Source organism: Dipodomys merriami, unplaced genomic scaffold (genome assembly GCF_024711535.1).
Source record: "Dipodomys merriami isolate MVZ:Mamm:240054 unplaced genomic scaffold, mDipMer1.0.p SCAF_160, whole genome shotgun sequence".
In the NCBI taxonomy this organism is placed as follows: domain Eukaryota; kingdom Metazoa; phylum Chordata; class Mammalia; order Rodentia; family Heteromyidae; genus Dipodomys; species Dipodomys merriami.
In genome coordinates, this window is record NW_027202938.1 from 1,524,795 (window position 1) to 1,546,508 (window position 21,714).

Consider the following 21,714-nt stretch of genomic DNA (forward strand, 5'->3'; position numbering starts at 1 on the left):
TCAGAACAACTGTGGTATGACACCATTCTGTCTGTTGGCTCCAATAAGAGAATTAGTATATATTTTATCTTTAAATTTAATTTTATTATCAAGGTGATGTACATAAGGCTTACTGTTACTTATGTAAAGTAGTGAGTACATTTCTTGTCAAACATTGTTAACCTCTCCCTCATTTTTCTCCCACTTTCCCATCCCCCCAATACCCCTTCTCCAAGTTGCAAAGTTCATTTCCAACATACTGTCTTATGACAGTTGCATTGGCTTGCCCTTTGTCCATTTTAACTCCAAACAAAATGTTATCAAAAGAATGTCCTTATGGATTTTTTTATATTCCTTTGTAAATGGAAACATCTTTTTACTTGCCAAAGACATTTCTAAATGACTAAATGATTCTGAGTTTATTATTAAAAATATAATTTATGAGTATCTTAGTTCATCTTCATTGTGTTTCCATTAGGAAGCATTCGTGATTTAGGGATATTATATATGCTAGTTAATTCCATCTTAAGGCATTTATTTCTGCTCTGTGGATAGACATAAATTTTAAATCATAAATTCATTCAAACATAATTCTGTGAACATCTTGAAGTCAGCATGAAATGAATACTAAGGGAATTTGTTTAAATGCTGAAAAGTGAAGTACATTTTTCTTGCTTTCCTACAATTCATATAAGATTAATCTTTATTACATTAAACATTTTTGTTATATGGTATAATTTTTAAAACCCTAGATGTTTTTCTACAAGCACTTTACTTGCACAGGTTAATATTTCAGTAGTTCAACAGTAATTAATGGTTTTCATAATTAACCTAAATACATGTGATTATGGGATTTTTCAACCTGTAATTACATTGCCTATTTAGGAAATTATGATGCAGAATGAAATAATTATGAAAGGTGATGACTTTAAATCAAATGTATCCTAAAGTATTCTTTGTTTAGTTAGTAGCATATGTGATTAGCAAAATTACATAGTATTCTCTCCTTCCCAGTTATAGATTCTTGAAGGAAAGCAGGTGACTTGTAGGCAGCACTGACCTTTCCCTTCAAGGTTTGGAAGAACCCACTATCCCCAACATGCAGAAGAGTGTTTACCTCATTCTGATTTTGATAGAAAGGTAACAAAAAGCATATATGGGGAAGGACACATTGCTCATCAGAATGTTGTCACAGTTTAGTAAAATTGTACCCACTTTTCTATTTTGGTTTCTGAAGTCCACAGGTCTTCATGATTCCTGGAATTATATACTAAAACATCTTCTTAAATGTAAAGAAGAAAGAGTAATTTTCTCTCCATAATTTGCCTTATATCCTTCCTATTGAAGGAGTTCTACGTTCTTGTGGCAGAACACCATCCAGAGTGGTCTCACTCAAAGTCATAGCTGCTTCCCAGAGCCCAATCTGAACTTCTACAGGAAGGCCCATTCAGACACCTGTCCTTGGTGTACAAAAGCTCAGTAGTTTGCATTCAATTGACAATAACATATATCTCATCAATCTGTTGAGAACAAGATAAGGAAATGTTTATATGATGGACTTTGGAGTTGAAAATGAAAAGGGATTTTTTAATACAAAAAATAAGGTATTTGTGATTTTTTTTTGCTATTTTTGTTAGAAGAAACAATGATAAAATTAAGTGTATTGTCAGTGTACCTTCTCTTCTGAACCATAAGTATTTTCCCAGAGATATGTTTGCTGTGTTAAAGTGCTCCTCTTTCCATATCTACCTCAGTGGGGCAAGAAAATATCTCTTGATCTTTTCTGTGTTCTCATTATGTATATATTTAAATACACACACATATACATGCAAATATACCATTTTAGTCTGAGCCATGGAAATGAGGTTTTCTTCATTAGATTGAGAGTACTTTCAAGTAAGAGGCCATAGGTTTCATTTTCCTTCCCGACTATTTATTAAAGTTCCTGTCATATAGTAAGTAATAAGTATTTATTGGTTGAATGAATAGATAACCAGATAAATTTTCCTTGGATAGCTAAGTATTATTCTATACCTGACTTCTTATAAATTCACAAATGAAGTCATTTGAAACTCAGAAAAGCAATAAAAAATCAAAATAATAGTTGTACTCTATGTCTAAATGAAATACATTCCTGGTACACAAATCTATCTTACTAATTTTAGAAAGATTTTTTTAAATTTCAAGTCACTTGAATATCTATGGCCATAACCCAAAATCTAAACACCTCTTTACTAGTCTAAATAAATTAACAAATAAAAGGCTTTCCTGGGATCCCCTCTCTCCCCAAACACAGCCATTTTACTTCAACTTTTAAAGACATTAATTGAAGGATTGCTATTCTTTCCAGCATTTCTATTCTTCAGTAATCCACAGTGGAAGAGAAAGTACTTTAGGACAGACAGGAAGATGAACATGGTACAAGATGGTAATGTATCACAGTGTTACTTTCTGTAAGATGCAAACCAGATCAAAAATACCTGAGACTTAAAGAAATGGTTAAGAGGGGATATAATTATTAGTCAACAAGAAGTAAGTTTAGCTTGAAGAGTCATTGGAATCATCTTCATTTTTTATGTAAGTAATTTTTATTTTTTTATTGTAAAGGTGATGTACAGAGGGGTTACAGTTACATAAGGCAGATGTTGAGTACATTTGTTTTGAGAATCTTAAGACACTTTTTTTGGTCTGTCACGGGGCTTGAACTCAGAGCCTGGGCACTGTTCCTGAACTCTTTTTCTCAAGGCTAGCACTCTACCACTTTGAGACATAACACCACTTCCGGTTTTTGAGTGGTTAATTGGAAATAAAGAGTTTCATGGGAACCTTTCTGCATAGCTTTGAACCATGATCCTCAGATCTTAGCCTCCTGAGTAGCTAGGATTATAGGCATGAGCCACCAGTGTCTGGCCTTTACATATTTTTTAATGTGGGTTTTTTTGGGGGGGTTGTTTTTGTTTGTTTTTTGTGGTTTTTGTTTGTTTGTTTGTTTGTTTGTTTGGTCAAGGGGCCTGTCCTTGAGTTCTTCAGCTCAAGGCTAACACTCTACCACTTGAGCCACAGCACCGCTTCTGGCTTTTTCTGCTTATGTGGTGCCTACGAATTGAACCCAGGGCCTCATGCGTGCAAGGCAAGCACTCTATCATTGAGCCATCTTCCCAGCCCCTACTATGTGTTTTTAAATTTTAGTCTTTGAGAAAATTCTTACCAATTCCAACATAATTTAATGAAATTCACTGGTTGTTTTTTTTAAAAATCTTAAACTGTTGTTCTCTTTCTTTCAGAGTTTCTATCATAGGAATAACTGATCCTGTTTTAACTAAAGAACATGCTCTAACAGAATTCTTTCAGTAAGGGAATTTTCTAGATTTTCCAAACCTTAGATTTTTATTTGTGGTTCAGTGAAACATTTACATAGCATTCCTTCTCTACCATGTTCAGAAAAATAATCCACGTCAGCCGACCTTGTAACTCAATGATACTGTCTTAATGCTGGCTACATCGTCAGAAGCATGGACATGGTAGCCACTGCTTTCTTTCAGAATCAAAGCCCTCAAATGTTGACCTAGGGAAAAAAAATTGGGAAACTGGTGACTCACTACTTTTGGCTTTCTGCAAATCAGCATGTTAGAAGACTAACAAATAAATAGAGACAACAATCTTAACAGTCATCTGTCTCAATAGCTACCTATGTCAATATTGTTTGTCTGGTGAAACTGCCAAACCATAGTTTACTTTACCAATGAATTCAGGAGTCAGTGTCAAAAATGGCTCCTCTGGGAAGGGCAAGGGATGATTCTTCCTTTGGCAGACTGATTGTTATCTTGGACAAGTCCGGAGGAGAGAAGATAGGATCTGGTAAATTGTCTTTCCAGATGGTTTGCAGAAATTACTGCTAGCTGAGAGTCTGAAATAAATATTATATTGGCCTACATACTCAAGACAAGACTGCTGACTTACATGTTAGTTCTTAGAACTGTGCAGAAGGTTAAGGTTAGAATACGAAAAAAATATATTTCTAATAAAAATGATTCTAAGATGTACCAGAACATTGACATTTGCCCTTTTTGAAATTGCAAGTAAAAGTTTCTTTCAAGCTTACCTTTGATTTGACTTTATAACTAGAACTGTGCATATGATAAAAGAGAACTAAGCAAACTCTTCTATATTGAAACACTTTTGAGTATAATGTGATAAGGTTTTCTGATAAGATAAAAATGTCTTAGGAACAACAATCCATTCCACACACCAAACTCTTAGAAGGACGGGTTTATGTCTTATCTGTATGTTCTTCACAATAACTAGTCTTCATCCAGCTACACAGTAGATGATTACTGAGCATCTGAGGATTTGAATCAAATCACTATTATGTGTGTAGTATGTAATAAAGTATTACGTGCTATTAAACTCCAAAGGAATATATGGGTCGGGAAGCTAGGAAAGACACCAAAAGCCTACAATTAAAAAGTTGAATAAAGTTGTTCAGTTTTGTAAGTTTAGGGAGGGAAAGACTAATAAAACTGAGGCTTTTTTTTTTCAGAAAGAAATGCTATTTCTTTGGCCAACCAATTTAATGAACCTAGGGTATCTGTTACAAATGCAAAACTAGAAAGCAAAGCAAGTAAGTTGATGTCTGGTCAACAAATCCTCTCAGTGACAGGTAGGTAACTAGGATTTGAGTGGGGAGAGGTGGGATAGATAGAAATTATTTAAAGATTTGGGTCACTTATGAAATTACAAAAAGAGTAATAACCTTAAACAATTTTAAACTTGAAAAGGGAATTATTTCTGTTTAATGTATAGATCTAGGAGGATTAATGAGTAGCAATCATGGAAGGAATTTTGCTTAAAGGGAGAAATATATAACAGTTTGATTTAATTGAACATGGCACAGAGCAACTTAAAAAAGAAAAATTTCCCCCCACTCATGTCTTTGAAGATCTTGTTCTTAGTTGGCTCTATTATAAAATATGTACCAAGAAAATATTCAAAAACATATGTGATTCCAGATACTTGAAATGGAATGAAGGAAGTGGTGGGAGATTCTTTTTTTTTTATTTTAATTTTTATTTTTTGTGAACATACTGTACAGAGGGGTTACAATTACATGGGCAGGATAATGAGTACATTACTTATCAAGCATTGCAGCCTCCTCCTTTGTTTACCCTTCACATCCCTTCCCAGCCTCCCCCCCCCCCCCTGGGAGATTCTTGACATGGAAGATCCACCCATAGGCTACTAATGAGTTTAAAGTTCCATGAAGAAGCCCATACCATTCTATCAATACTACTGCTCCTCCACCAATCTGTCAATAAACAATGCAGAATGGAAAAGTAGGCTGGTGAGTGAAAATGATAGTAAAGGGATAGCACTCACCAGCCTACTCTTCCATTCTGCTTTCTTCAGAGATGGGTTTCTCTTAATTCTTTTTAATAAGTAAATACACAAGAATGATGTTATTTGTACTGCTAAGGGCATGTCAGATTTTCCTGCAGCAATATGATCTTCTTCTTGATCATGATTTTTGAAGGTTGGACATGGAAACACTATTTGGAAACATACTTTGGTTTTAGCTATCTTTAGACCTTGATGCATGCTACTGATTCTCTCTAAAATTTCCTCAGAATTCTTCACTTAGTGGAAAGAGCTAACTCAACTCAACAGCTAGAGCCACATGGCCTTCAAAGCTTTATCTCAGTCCCCTCAGGAGCTGGGGTTCAACCAGAGTCCTTGTCACATTGGATATTTCATATATCCTGCATTTCTCACGAGCAAAAGAGTGTGTTTTCTTTGTTCTTGTAGCTTCTCTTTATTGCTTCCCTCCATCTAGCTTCCAAAACTAAGGATATAATTATCATTCATGATTTACAAATGAAAACCACAGAAATGACAAAGATTCATGGGTAACCGGGTTAAACCATTCAGGTGAGTAAGAGGGAAGGATGGATTAATCTTCACAGTGCTAACTGGAGCTTATTCCTACAGCTGGTATAACATGTCAAATCGAATCATCCTGAGTCATTTTCCTGGATGTCATGCTCAGCAGACTGTGCATGGCATAGAGTTTTTATTTAACATATGTTCCTTGAATTAGTTCAAATTATCACTGTCTTTTAAACAGCTAATGCAATTTAATAATATAAATTATTATTACAGTTTTAGAGTAGAAATAAGCAAACAGATGTGGGTCAGTGAAGGTAAGAAATGATATTTAAAACAGACATTAATCACATCCCCTAAAATAAGTGGCAGCAAATTACAAGTCAATGAATAAAAATATAGCCAAACCACAGGTGGTTTGCTTGGCTCAAAATGTGCCTACAACACTTTTTAGTATCATGTTCAAGCTGCCTTTTCCAACCCTACCACACCCCACTGATTTATAGCAGACATTTTTAACACGTTTAAGTTAACTTCTTGGCCTATTGAATTTTGTAAGCCCTCTGCTACATATAATTGGTCTTGACATGATGAACATAATCTGTCTACTTTTCCGTCTAAGTATTTTAAAAATTCCATTTCCTTATTTAAATTTTCTTCATTTAAATTTAACTTTTCATTTAACCAAACAAGCTTTACATTCCTGACTAAAAGTAATGCCCATGTAGGAACTTCTATTAGGAATTAATATAGTAAGGTACTTCTTCAGCAATATTGGAGGGGGCTATTTGGGTTATTTAGGTTAGAAAAATTTATGGTGTTATAGCATAGAACATCAGAGACATGATTTCTTTTTACTTGTCTCACTAATTTTTTTGCTACTTATTTAACTTTTTGGAGGCATAGTTTATCATTTAAATGTAGAAGTTGTATACATTGTATTCATTTTGAAGAGTTTGGACATAATGTACATATCAATAAAACCATCACTATATCCAACATAAGAAATACAACATTTCTTTGAAAAACATCCTTGTGTGTTTTGTGGGTTTTGTTTGCTTGTATGATTGCTGGCTGTCATCGTGTGGATTTTTTATTACTATTTCTTTTACACAAAAGCTATTAACTTGAGCTTTTTCCTATAACTTATTTTAATTCTATAACATTATATACACATGTATAAATATTATGTTGTATAATAGACCTCAAAAGCTTATTCACCTCACACAGAACAGACTATACCCAATGCAAACCAATTCCTCATTTTCCCTCCACTATGCTCTCCTCAGCCTCTATGAATGTGGCTATTTTAGATTTCACATAAGTGGAATGGTTTTGTCCTTCTGGAAGTCAGTTTTTTGCTTTCACATAATGTCTTCTTCATTTCTCTATATTGTCACGAATGGGAGGATGTATTTGTTTTTTGAGGCCCACTGATATTCTATTGAGTGTACATACTATATTTTCTTTATTCATTTGGCAATGGATGCTTGGTTCATTTCTGTATCTTGTGATTGGACACAACACTGTAATGAATAAAGGTGTAAATATTTCATAAGACATATAAATAGCCACAGACTACATAAAACGTTTGCTACTAGTCATCAGGGGAATGCAGATCAAAGTGAAATGGGTTACAACTGCATATGTGTTACAATGACTATTGAAAAGTAAAGATAATAAGTATTGGAAACGATATGAAGAAAAAGAAATCATCATAAACAGATAGTAGTAATATAAGTTGGCATACATTATTAGGCAAAATGCTTAATATATCATACAGTATATCATACAGTTACTGTATGATATAGCAACCTTACCTGTTGATGTGATATATAGCTTGCTATTAGTTAAGTACTTTGAACTCTTGGGGAAATATTCCTTCTGATCTGTGCTGGCTACATGAAGTCATAGTATATTCACTATGTAATTAAGAGCATTCTGAAATAACTAAAGGAACAAAAATGCAAATAATAACAAAAAGAAATCCTTTCATTCTAAGAAATATGTTGTTTCTGTGTAAAATACAACAATATGAATTGAATATGACAAGTAGAAGTTTAGTTTCTAATGATTGTAACAGGATGTATACAGAGTGTCAAAACCTCTCTAGATTTCCTTCTGAAAGTTAGAATCTGATAGATTTTGTGCAATACTCAATTGGCCCAAAATTGAAAAAAATAAAAAATTACAATTCTTACAACAGAACTGAATTTATGATTTACAAGCTTGTTATTTGTTTTGTTTTTCCACAACTAAAATACCAAGGTTTTTATTATTTTGACTTTTTATATCATTTTTGAAGTATCCCAATTTCCTGAGGCCGGTGGGACTCCAACCCATAATCGGCAAAACACTCAGTCCAAAGCACTCAGTCAATCGGGCTAGGAATCTTTAGTAGCCATGGCAACCGCTCCTGACTGTATGGGGATGGTGAAAAGTAGCAGTAAAGTCAAATGGCTCAGGGTATTTAAAGGCAAGATCCATGGGGGAGGGGAGGAGTACTTGCATGTGGTCAGTGGTAGTTTTGTAATCAACAAAGAAGCAGGGCTAGCAGTTAGTGATTACCGGTGGCAATTACAATCCCAGTAACCAACGCAATGTTATCAAGGCAAAGTTCTTATCCCGGATCTTCTTTTGATTCAGTTCCTGGTTTGGGGTTTTTTGAATTGACCAGAAAACATTCCAAACTTCTTACTTATCACACCCAAACCACCTACCAGGTTTTCTGGCTCTTTCTGAGTTCACTGTTATTTACCAAATTCCAGTAACCTGATGTTTAAACCCTAATTTACCTCGGCCTTTATCTCTAGACTTCTCCTTTTAAAGACTATCCTGGAGTTTTTCTCTCCTGGGAGATCCTGCCTTTCAAGTTTGGCCCTATTTTTACTAACTTTGCAAATTTCAATAAATGCCAGGCCAAAGTTTATTCCATTCCTAGGGACTATACTTAACGTTTTTCAGGTTACCTGGGACTTGTTTGCCCCTGTTAAATTGCATTTTTCCTCCGTCTAATTAATACTCTATTTATTTAATGCGGTTCTAACAACTTTGGGGAAAGATATTTACTCTAACTTTTTGGAGGGATTAAATTTGTGGTAAAATGGCAACCTAGATTCCATTACAGTTTTCTAAAGATTAAGTGGATTAAAATTTGAAGAGATATAAGAAAACAAAGAAAATACATGTACTTGTTGTAAGAGAACTCAGTTGTGAGGAACAGAGAAGCTACCACCTAAGAGGCTTTATTGGGAGTCTTTTCTGAAGAGCCAGTGGACCACTGGTAGACTTTTGTCTCAAAGACCAGCAACTGCAAATGCAGCTAGTACAAAGCAATATATATATACATCTATCTATCTATCTATCTATCTATCTATCTATCTATCTATCTATCTATGCCAAAACCACATAAGGTGTGAGGAATTTATCCTAACAAAGTGTTATATAGAAGCAAAGAAAACCAGATGAGGACATTTAAACCTAATAAAGGCATTAAATACAAGCAAAGAAATCCACTTAAGGAAACAATCAGGGGAAATCCAGGCCCAATTATCTATGGGAATTAAGACTTCCCTTCAGCTTAACAACTCAGGATACATTTGTAATCCAAAGAATGTCCTCCATTACTTCTACTGCTTTTCAGAACTATGTAGAAAGCTCCGTCCATGCAGCAAGGCACCAAGATGGTTGTAAGGACAAGGCATATTGCTTCAAGGCATATTGCTTAGACCCAGTCTCCTTACTTTACACTGACATGGTAATCCCTTTCAGAAAACATACAATTATTTTAATAGGGCATGTGGAGTTTGGCCTCCACTGTGTTCTTTTGAGGCAAGTGCTCTAGCACATTAGATGTGCCCCTAATCCTTTTTGGTTCCAGTTATTTATGGATAACATCTTAAGATTTTTGTCCTAGGCTGGCCACAGACCAAGATTGTCCTTTCTCTGTCTCCCAAGTAGTAGGGGCTGCAGGTATGCATGACCATATCTGGTTCTCATAGTGTCTAATATTGTAATGCTGAGCGTCATTTGTTTATAAATAAACTCAAGAAATCTCATTTTCCTCTTTAGCTTTTATTAGGGTCCTGGTTGCACGGTTGTTCTGTTATTTATCCAAGATAAGGTCTTCAAAGTTATCTTCTTTTCACTTTGAAGCTAACCTATCTATTTAGATAATGCTCTCAACTTATTTCAATTTTAATACTTAATCCTTTCATTCTAATGAAGCCTCTTCTCTTTAAATCTCCATCATATTTCTTTATCACTCTCTTACCACACACACACACACACACACACACACACACACACACAAAGATAAACACATATAGGAGAAGAAACTCCAGAGGAGTCAATATTGCTTGCTTTCATGTCATGGCTCAATTTATCATACACAAAAAGGAAAAATCTATACTTTTTTGCTTCATAGGAAAGTTTAGAGAGCTAAATTGAAAGGAAAACATTCTTGCACTTAGAAAGTTCTACATGCTCAAGAAATATCTTTTATTTTCTTTGCTAATCTATGTAGTGGATTCATTGTCATCGTCATCATCCCTTGAAAATATGATATGGGTTATTGTATGAGCTTGCTTTTGCTTCTTCAACAAGTAGTCAGCTTCATTACAAAATTGCATTTGGTGTTGAGTAAGTTGACATGGTTGCCAGTCACAATGGATGGATCAATTCTAACAATAAATGGAACAGAAAAATTATTTGGAGTTATTATTTCCCAAATAACATTAGTTTCCATGAATAGGAGTACAAAATAAATTATTTGTAGACATAGCTGTCGAATTAATTTGTCTTCCCAGTATTACTTAGCAGATACACTGGTATGTAGTTGGCTTCAAAACAAGACTGTTGAGTGAAGCTAATTATGTCAGAATTCTGACATAGTGTCATTTAACAGTCCCTAAGCATGGATAATACATTTTTGAAAAGAATCTGTCTATATTCATTTTCTAGTAGGCCCTGAGTCTTTTAGTAAAATAAACTATTAATCTCCCCGTATTACTAATTTCTTTTTCTTTTCACTCCTTCATTCAGATATTTTATACTGAGCATAGATTGCGTGGTAAATGTTATTTCCTTCAGATCCCCCAAATACAGGTGAAGTTATTGCCTAGAGCCTCCATACAAACTTTCTGCACCTGGCAGCTTGTTAAAAATGTAGACTCTCTGGTTCTTAACAAGCCCTCTTCAATTGGAACTTGCATTTTAACAAGTTCCCCAGTGTTTTATTATAGACATGGAAACTACTGGACTCTACCTAAGAATCTTGTGTTTATAAAAACACAGATGCTTACCATTAATGTGGATAACAAATAATTTGAGCATCTTAAATAATTCTCTGTAACTCAATATGTTTTTTGAATATTTAGATAAACATTTCTAGAAGTGCCATTTAACATTACCACAGAATATATGTTAATGATATTACGGAAATTCTATACTATAGCCTTTGTGATAAAGAAAAATAATAAGATTGTAAACCTTTGCTTTGGGCCCTTTATTGCTATCTTTTATTGTTTTTTTTCTTTAAAAATATGTTCCTCATGAATTTTAATGATGACAGATTTTACATGAAAGTTCAAAGAAAAAGATATTACCCAGAACAAGAGACATTCATTTTTTTCTCCAAGTCAGACTTAAAGCAGAAATTCAGTTCTATTAGTAAATAGACATTTCTGTCACCTGAAATGTATCAGCAAGAAGAGAGTTCTGTACAGAAGGATATTAAGAACCCAACACATCATATGAGTCATGTTGGGCCAAAGCAGATAATCTAGAAAATTCAAAGTGAAAGCTATGGGTTTAAGAGAAAAGCGGAAACACAGGCAGGGCTGGATGAGATGGCAAGTCAGAAGGCATCATCAGGAGCCTGAATCAAAAGGAAACTTCAGGTAACAATGAACTTCAGTCTGGATACCCAGTGGAGCTTGCTCACTGGAAGAAGAGATAAGGAAGCACCAAGTATCAAAGGAACCTGATGTATATTGGGCTAAATGTGCTAACTGATAATCTCCATCTTAGGAAGGAATGGGGAACATCCCAGTGTGTACTGAGGTAGGAGCTTTGACTTCCAGTATAGGCAAGGAAGTGCTAATGTTCCTTGTGTAAATGACCAGGGAATAGTGATGTGTTCATACTAAACCTCCCTATAATAGTTGTAATCAGATCAGAGGGAGAGAAAAGTAACCTCTAGTGCCATCTTTATGTGTATTGATGTCACAATCCACTCTTTAAGGTGTTTGAAATACCCAGAGATGACAATTTTTTTTGTATATCTAAAATTTATGGCAGGAAAATTTCTTAAGTGTATTTCTTAGGTGGCATTTCCTGGATTAAGGGTCATGAAATCAAATCAGCAATAAATTAGAGAAAACATAAAACACCATGGGTACTGTGAAAATGGCTCAGGTCCAAGAATAGCATGCTCAAAAGCAAGCACTTTACACTCTTTAAACTCTCCTAAGTTTTCAACACTTTTTTTGTACTTTTTAAAGGAAACCTCTTGGATATACATCATAGCAGGGACTTTCTGTCCCCTTGGGTCTCCTGGTTTCCTTACTTATGTATTGATTTAAGAGCTGGCTGAAACAGGCTGACTACATGACAGGTAGAATGCCTTTTCAACAAATGTAACAGGACACAAGCACTGCCACATTTACCCATACTACATTTAGATTGAAGCCTGTTGTCCATGTGAACCAGTTAGGCATAAACAACTAATAAAGATTTCTTTACAGACTCTGCTTCCATAAATGAACTGTGTATCAGATTCTACACAAGCTGAAACAATTTAACCAGTCTATTTACTACATCCAGATTCTATCTTGCCCCCATGGCCTTGGCTTTTGAGCCTTTCCTTCCATGTTCACATTCTGAATATTTGTCAAAATCAAATGCGAGGGGATGGACACCAGTGGTTCACGCCTGTGATCCTAGCTACTCAGGAGGCTGAGATTTGAAGATCATGGTTCAAAGAAAGCCTAGGGGCAGGAAAGTTTGTGGGACTCATCTCCAATGAACCACTAGAAAACCGGAAGTGGTGTTGTAGCTCAAATGGTAGAGCACTCACCTTGAGCTGAAGAGCTGAGGGACAGCGCCCCGGCCCAGAGTTCAAGCCCCACCACTGACAAGAAAAAAAAATCAAATGCAAGTTCCTGCTTTGAGGCAGGAACCCCTCCAACAATTGGAAGCAGGCTTTTCCTTCTTCCACAGAGAAAGCCTCATCCACATCAGAAAGATGGTAAAAGATATTAACCCACTATATTTATTATACCCATCCTTTTTGGTGTGTAGTTGTAATTTAACCAGTACCACAGAGCCCTGTCAGCTCTGCAGGTCAGTTACCTCCGGCTCTGCAGGTCACTTACCTAGCTCTTTCTATCAGAATGAAATAGCAGACATTCCACCTTCATCTTTTTTTGTTTTGTTTTGTTTTGTTGGTCATGGGGCTTGAACTGTGGGCTGTCTCTGTGCTCCTCAGCTTAAGGCAAGTGATCTACCGCTTGAGCCACAGCACCACTTCTAGTGGTTTATTGGAGATAACAGTTTCACGGACTTTCCTGCCTATGCTGGCTTTGAACTGTGATCCTCAGATCTCAGCCTCCTGAGTAGCTAGGATTACAGGTGTGAGCCACCAGTGCCTGCTATCCTCTTCTTTATCACACCAAAAAGACCCCTGCTTATATTTAGCAATAAACCATCATCCAATCAATGTTAGATGAGCAAATTAACTATAATGTATAAACAGTATTTCAAAAGGACAGACTAATTGTAAGTAAACCAAGATAACAATGATATTGCTGGTAGAAGTACATGCCCAAAAGAAATCTGCTATTTTGCAATTAAGCTTTTTACTGGAATTCTGAAGAATGTACAATGCAGAGATGCTCAAAACCAGTGCTAGTGAACAATACAGAGGATGAGGGTATAGCTTAAAGTATCTTGAATCCAGCTAACAGAGGACTTACCATATCTGAGTTTCCAGGGGAGCTAGAAAGTTTTGGGAGGTGGGTTGCTGTCAGGACCCTTAGATAGGCTGAGTCCCTGCCTCTAATGAGGTGAGCATCACTATAGCAGGCCTTAAATATTCTAGCATTAAATCCAATAAAGAAGAATCCATGTTTCAAACTTCTTAGCAAAATACATGAGGTCTTTCTGATTGCACTAGTGTTGATTTGGTTATTCGATTTTTGCCAGTACAGGGACTTGAACTCAGGGCTTGAGTGTCACTCAGCTTCTCTCTGCTCACTGATGGAACTCTAACCCTTAAGCCATACCTCTACTTCTGGCTTTTTGCTGACAAATTGGAGATAAGAGTCTTATGGAGTTGTATGCCTGGGCTGCCTCTGAATCATGATTCTCAGATTTTTCCCCCGGAGTAATGAAGATTATAGTTATGAGTCATTGATGCACAGCTAGTTACAAATTACAAAAATTAATGATGTCATAATCTGACTCAAACATCTCCACCTGTGATATTCAGACTTCGTTAGACAAGAAGAAGGATAAATGGACAGTGAGGAAGCAGTTTGCCTGTCATTTCCGATAGAAGGTAAGTTACTAGAGGACAGGGATGTTGGTTCACAAACACATCAAAGCAGTAAACTCAGATACAAAGCTTATGAAATGATTATAAAATAATAAAAATGTATAATGGTCATCCCTGGTGTCTTTGTAATCATAAAACTTAACATTGGACAAATCTATCATAATGATTTTGGAAAAAATGTAAAGGTTGTTATGTATATTACATACTTCCTACTCACTAAAGATATGTTAGCTAACAAAATAAAAAAAGATGTTCACCTTTTTTGGTAAATAAGGAAACTGAGGTTGAAAAAGTTTGTTTGCTTACACCTATAACAGTGTTTGAGCCAGGATTCAAATCTCAGTCTTCTAACCCCTATTCTAATCATCTTCTCACCTGATTGTTTTCATTTGTCACATTTGCAAATTATAGTGTATGGAACCTCAGCCATCTGATTGCATTTTTAAAGTTGGTTTCTATAGTGCTTATGCAAAGTAGAATTTTTCTAGCATCTGTTTTCTCAAGAGCTTTATATAAACTATCCATTTTCCATATTCCAAATGAACAGCCAGCTTACAACAATAATTGAAATGATAGCTACTCTGAATGTGGACTCCATATTTCAATCTCCATATGCTGGGTGACATGTGAAAGCAGAACCAGGTACTTGTGGAGTGCTTGGTAGATGACCTGCAGAACAAGAATTATATTCCCAATGGACCAAAGGAAATCGAGGAGTGGCAGTAAACAAATCACTTGATAAAATGTGTTTCATCTTCCCTACCTGACCCTTTGCTCTCATCTTTGTCATCCATCTATCTCCTCTGGCTTCTGACCTGCCAGGGCCATCTGGATTTTGAACTCCTATAATATTTGGAATGACTTCTGCTCTCTGGAACATGCTAGTTATTGATTCAGCTCCTCATTCTTTAAATTTCCCACTCAGCATGCCACTCACTTTTACCTCTCCTCTAAGGTTTTAGAAACAACTAAACTCCTGGCTCCAAGTTGCTATGACTAACCTGGCATGCTTGCCCCTGAATTTGATATTGAACCAACCCTGTCATCTGGCACATGCAACTATTGAGTTTTGATTTGAATACTGCAATTATGCCTCTTGCTCATTTGTTTGAGATCACAGGCAAACCTCTGCAGAACTCTAGAGACAAAGAACAAAACATAATCTGCATGCCAAGTCCCTTGTGAGTATCTGGAAATACCTTTCTTCATGTTGTCTTCATGCTCCATGAAATCTCTAGGGGCAGTGGTTGCTCAGAAACAAAACTGCAGACAAAGGTTCAATCTTGCACGACTTCTCTGTTCATTTCCAGGACAGCTTTGTTATTTCATCTGTGATCCAGGATATTAATGAAGCAGCTGGATGAGAGCTGGGGTTTCCATACAATGAAGGGAAGGAAACACTAACAAGGAACCCATTTACAGCAACTGTATGAACAGAGGACTAAGTTAATGTCAGATTTGAACTCACATTTACTCCTCTGCTATGGGTCTCTCCATTAGCATAAGCATAGCCATGTGCTACTACTACCATCAGAAGATGGTACAGCCATTAATGAGTGCTCTCAGCTGTTTGTGCGTTGTGCTTCCAAACATGAGAGTCTGGAATCATGTTCCATCCCTTATCAAGCAGTCACTAGAAATTAGAGTCCTAGTTAAAATCCAAGAGGGAGAGTGTTAGAAAGGGAGGGAAGGTGGAAAAGAGAGAGTAAGAGAGAGAATGGCAGAGGAGAAGGGAGTAGAAAATTGCCTTCTCATGTTTCACAAAATAAGTCTATCATAAGCCTCCTTCAGTCTAAAATAATGGCAGCTCATCTAATTGATATGACAAAACAATTACTAGGGATAATGAGGAAATTTTCAGAGTTGGATGAAGAAACTGTTCACTTTAAGTTGTAGACCACCTTTCCCACTGTTCAAACTTTTGAAAGCTCTAACTGTGACTTTGGAAGGTCAAGAATCTTACTGCAGAATAATGTCATTTTAAATTTTATGAAATCTGATGGTTATAATTAACAGTTGCATTCTTTTTCAAAAGATTCAAAGTGGGTACCTCTCTCTCTTGAAAGTTGATGCTAAAAGTAAACTAAAGGATAATTTTTTTTTTAGTTCCTGCTTTGTGAGAATCAATTATCATTCCTTTCTCAGAGATGTCAGAGGGATTCTGGAATTGATTAGCAAAGACTATCTAAGCCTACTGTGGAATTGAAGACCTGGGTACTCAGAAGGACTACAAGTCCCTCTAGAAGAACACTAATCAAAGGCTCTGATGCTTGAATGTTTTTCTTTCCACATCAGTAGTGTTCCTAAAACATTGGTATTTGTCCTAATAATATTGAGGCCCATAAGTTAGCCTGACTGAAGAGACCTAGAGAGACCTAGGAAGGTTTTGAACATCTGTATTTAAAGAAGCATACAGGTAATCTTGATATGCAACAAAGTTAGATAACTGCTGTAGATCACTCTTTTCCCAACTCATGGAAATGGATACAGTATTGATTTGTTCAAGTTGGTTTTCCTTACAAATGGAATCCTTTTTGGAATCAAAGTAAGAAGGAAATGCTTGGAGATAAACAAGTCTCCAATAAAAGCTGTTAATTATTTACAAAGTATAGACCAGGAACATTTCACCTTAATCACTGGCAGTGGTAAACAACTCTAAAAACACTAAGGGGAGGGGCAGCATATGAAGCAGAACTCAGAAAAACTAACACAAATATTCATTTACATTCACCAAATCTTTTAAGCTCCTACTACAAAATAGTAGGAGTATCTTTTATTAAAACTAGCTTTGAGCTGGGTGCTGGTGGCTCACACCTGTAATCCTAGCTACTCAGGAGCCTGAGATCTGAGGATCACAGTTCAAAGCTAGCCAGGTCAGGAAACTCTGGGAGACTCTTATCTCCAATAAACCATTCAGAAAACTGGAAGTGGTGCTGTGGGTCAAGTGGTAGAGTGCTCGCCTTGAGCTGAAATGCTAAGGGACAGCACCCCAGCCCAGAGTTCAAGCCCCATGACCTAAAACAAAACAAAACAAAACAAAACAAAACCTTGTGCCATTGGCTATAGGAATATCAAGTAAGCCTATTTCAGCATTTGTTCAGGTAAGGAAAAAAAGTTGATTGCTTTATTTGTTTTAGTTACTGATGGAATTTTATGGTGTGAAGGAAGTCATTGATGTTGAATGTGGCCAGAGGAGTTAGGGCTTTTACTCTGTTGTTGTCAAATTGAAAAAGGAACTTAACAACTTTGGTGTTGGGTGGGGGGTCGAGGATTGGGTGGGGGGAGGGGAGGCGTATGGGAAGGGATGAGAAGGGGAAACAACGAGGAGGCAACAATGCTTGATAAGAAATGTACTCATTATCTTGCCCATGTAATTGTAACCCCTCTGTATGGTATTCTCAGAATAAAAAAAATTAAAAAAAAATTTTAAAAAAGATTCTACTCAATGATATCTATTGTACTTGATTTACATGGTAACTACTGGTCCATCTGTACCCTAGCCTATGGCTTTGTTGATACCTTTTTTTTTTTTCTAGGAAGAAATTCATGTATTTCTGGTAACCAGGGGAGGGAAATTTTGGTATGCATGTGCTTGAACTCAAGCCTGGTCATTGTCTCTGAGATTATTTCACTCAAGGCTAGCTCTCTATCACTTGAGTCACTGCTTCATTTCCAGCTATTGTTTGGGTATGTTTTTCTGGAGGTGGGGGTGTTAATTGGAGATGAGAGTCTCACAAACTTTCCTGCCCTGGCTAGTTTGAAACTTCAAGATCTTAGCCTCTTGTATAGTTAGGATTACAGACATGAGCCACCAGTACCTGACCAGAGAGCTTGGTCCTTCTTTAATAGCTTTGAATTTTAAGAATTTACCAGCAAGTTTGGGATGAAGTTCATTTGTAAGAAACCAATGGTTTCTTAACCATTGAATCAAATACCTGAATGCATCAAATAGTTGCATCTGAGTTCTTTGGTTTGTAAACCAGGATATGTGTTTCTAGAATGGTTTTGGTGAAATGGAATAGTTCCTAGATAACATGTATTTTTTTTTTGAGTAGGAAGAGATCTCCAGGTGATTAAAAGTATGTTGTTATAAATGCTCTCAAAGATTGTGTGATGTACTCCAGCCTGGCTGGGTCAATTTAATAACACTGAACTTGCTCTAGAGTCAGCCTATGAGTGAAATACAAATGTATCAGCTCAGATCAAACTAAATTACCGCCTTAAATTTCCAGGTTGTGTATTGAATTCCTGACTAATTTTTCCCCTCTGCCTCTCTTCTCTTCTTCATTCATTTGACTCCTGGCTTGCTTTGGTGTCATCGCCATGTTCCTGCAATATCATAAAAAAAGAGCATAACTTTGTTATTACTTCCCTGAGTTCTGCTTCCTGATCTCAACTGCTATTTTCTACCATGTTTTCCACATCAAATTCAGTAGAAATCTTTTAAAGGAATTATATATGCCGGCTATGCAAATTATCTTAAAGCACAGCTGTGTGGAACAACCCTATACACACAGTTATTAACAAGGGTGAGGGATTAGAGAGAGGCTTAGCTGAGTGCTTCTGGCTAAGTTTCAATATATTTCTTAAAAGGACAAGTATACAAATGCAAAGTATCAACAATTAGCCAGCAGGCAATTGTACAAAACACAGAAAAAGGGAAAACTTCCACTGCATATATGCAGTCTACTATAGAGCTGTTGTAATTAAGAGAGCATAGCATCAGTCAGAGGATAAACACTGAACTTTGAAAAGAGTCAAGAAACTGACCCACATATACTTGGTCACCATATATTCAGTAATAACAGTATTTTTGTGCAGAATGGTTATTTTGATACATAAGAAAAAATCTGGACCCCTTTTTCATACTATATCCAAACACTCAATTCCACAATTATTACTGTTATAAAATATCAGGCCTTTGTAGGAATAGGCCTTTGTACTTAATCATAATGCAAAAAGCAAAATCCATGAGCCAGATGGTAACAGTTATATTAAAATATAAACTGTTTGTATTTCAAAACTATTTACCATGGTAGTATTCGAAGGACAACACAAATGGGGACTAAAAATGATGTCAAGAGGTATGTCCAACAACAGAAAGAAACAAACTCTTATCCAAAATATGTTAAAAAATAAAAAAAACAACTAAAAGCCAATTAAAAACAGAAGAGGGCTGGGATGTAGCTCAGTGGCAAAGCGCTTGCCTAGCAAGTGCAACGTCCTGGGTTCGATCCCCAGTACCAAAAAAGAAAAGACAAAAAAAATACAGTTAAAAAAACCCAAACAAAAAAAAACAGAAGAAAATCCAACAGGAACGAAATAATAAAAGACTTCATGTTAGAAAGCATCAAATGGCCAATAAACTGATTCTGTTTATTTTGACACTCCCTTTGAAAGTGTAAAACCAGTGCAAACATCCACATGGCTACAATGAGAAATTAAGAAGTCTAATTTTTGGCACATATGCAGAGCAACTATAGACTTCTGTGTTAAGTGGGAGCAGAGAACTTGTAATGAGTGCATTCTCAACTTGAGCATAGTCATGTGCATGACTTTGAGGTTGTACCCAACAGAATCATTGACCAATGCTTACCAAAAGACCTGTACTAAACATTAGTGGCAGCAGTATTCATAAAGATCCACACAAACTGAAGACTACACACAGAGTAGTCATACATCAGTAATATAGCAGGTAAATAAATCAGTGCATAGCCCATCAAAAAACAGTAAACAAATGAGATGAACCAGCAAGCAATTGTTCTCCACAAGATAACTTAATAGTGAATTAGAGCTGGCTCACACCCACTAGCAAGAGTCAAAATTCGAATTCCACATTCAGAGATGAAAGGTTTGTATCTAAAATCGAACACAGTGGGTATACTTTGCCACAAAACAAAACAAAATGCTGCAAAACAGGTTTCTTTTTGCTTCCCCCCACCCCTTACAAGCTGATTTAGCACCATGCCCCTGTCTGTATTTCACAATCATGACACTAAGTGAAGAAATCTATGCAACCATAAAAGTACATGCTGGGAAGCTCCATTTTATAAAGTATTAATGTAGTGCTGGAAATCAGGATCATGCATCATGGCCTGAGAAAGAGGGAGGGAGAGAGAGAGAGAGAGAGAGAGAGAGAGAGAGAGAGAGAGAGAGAGAGAGAGAGAGAGAGAGAGAGAGAGAGAGAGAGAGAGAGAGAGAGGGAGGGAGGAAGGAGAGAGAGAGAGAGAGAGAGAGAGAGAGAGAGAGAGAGAGAGAGAGAGAATATGTATCTGGGAAGCAACACTGAAAGGCTTCTAGAATGTTAGAGTGATGTGATTCTGTAATATGCAATCTGGTTGAACAGGCAGGTGAAAAAACTACTGATACTATTATATGAGTACTTCTCTATTGTATATTATACTTCAGTAATATATATATATGTATAATATTGTTAGGACAATGGCTAACATCATTTCATTTCAAATGTGATAATGCTGATTCATAAGTAAGTAAATTTTGTTCTCCAACTCATCGGATGGAGAATATTTTAGCTTTGAAGGCCAAACAACTGCAGTCATAACTAATCAACAATGTTATTTTAACAAACATAGCCATAATCCATATATAAACCAGTAGATCTGATTGTGCTGACCAGGTTTTCCCTATCTTAGCCAAACTTTCTGCTATCTGGTATGTAATAAACTTTGTTATATACTGATTAAGGAAAGTACTTTCAGTATTCTAATTCAATCTCAAAAATTCGTAAGGAAAAGAATAGATATTCCCAGAGAGCACAAAGGAGCTTCTTAAGCCATTGCTACCCGTGGATAGACTCAAGACTTCTCAAATTGGAACTGCTCCAAATTAATGTGCCTTCCATTTATACTTTTCAAATAATCCATACTCATATAACTCAAAGAGATAAATGAGCACTTCATATTTGCAAGACAAGATTTTTTATGTTTTTTATTGTAAAAAATTGTGTACAGAGAGGTTACAGTTACATGAATAAGGTAATGAGTACATTTCCTATCGAGCATTGTTACCTCTTCCTTTGTTTTCCCCCTACCATCCTTTTTCTTCCAGCCGCCCCAACTCCACCCTCCCCCTCCAAGTTGTAAAGTTCATTTTCAAAATAGTGTCATGTACATGTCATTGTTAAAATGGGTCTACCTGTATCCTTGTTCAGCATTTTGTTATTTCCCTTCCCCTCCCCAAATTGGAAAAATGTACAAGATATATACAAGATGCAGGGCACTGACGTCAAATACAGTGAAAACAGGAGTTATACCATAGGGGAAGAACATACAAGAGAA